The sequence below is a fragment of the Apis dorsata genome, unplaced genomic scaffold (assembly GCF_000469605.1).
Source record: "Apis dorsata unplaced genomic scaffold, Apis dorsata 1.3 scaffold_5, whole genome shotgun sequence".
Classification (NCBI taxonomy): Eukaryota; Metazoa; Arthropoda; class Insecta; order Hymenoptera; family Apidae; genus Apis; species Apis dorsata.
This window is the reverse complement of record NW_006263308.1, coordinates 721,807-722,665: the sequence shown is the minus strand read 5'-3', so window position 1 is coordinate 722,665 and position 859 is coordinate 721,807.

Genomic DNA, 859 nt, shown 5'->3' with positions numbered 1-859 from the left:
AGGCGAATCGTACTGTGTTTTAATTATTATTTTAATTGTGATTTTCTTCGTTTTCAAACTTATCTTGAAATGTACGATTATATCCTGTTTTTAAAGGGAATAGTTTCATTATTTTAAAATCGAGATGGATACAAGTTTTTGAGAATTTAGGCGAATCGTACTGTGTTTTAATTATTATTTTAATTGTGATTTTCTTCGTTTTCAAACTTATCTTGAAATGTACGATTATATCCTGTTTTTAAAGGGAATAGTTTCATTATTTTAAAATCGAGATGGATACAAGTTTTTGAGAATTTAAACGAATCGTACTATATTTTAATTATTATTTTAACAAATTTCAAATCATTTCACCATTATGAATATCGAACTACTAGGAATATATTATCTCGAGCGATTGTAACAAAAACGAGATCTCTGAATTTCGAATAATTATAATTGAGAATAGAATTGTGTAAAAAAAGTTGTACTACAAAACCAACGAATTGCATCCAACGAATTTTATGAAATTTCCTTACCTAACGACCTATCATCATCTACGTCGATCGTCGATTAATCATTGAAACGTAACGAAAACGAGTTTTCTGCATTTACGTATGTGCTGTTACGTTTCAAAAAATATATACTCGATACGAAAGAAAAAAAAAAAATCATTTGCATAAAAATGCGCAGGACACAAGTATATTTGCATAAATATCCGCGGTACGTGCGTATCAGAGTCTTAGAGTCGTCGCTTGTGCAACGAGCGTCGCGGGATAATCCGAGGGGGATCAAGCCGAGCGTCATCTTGGTTGGAGGATTGGATCGCGGGGAGAATCAAAAGTCACCAGGAATGGCGAAGGGGGGAGGTAAAGATAAGCAG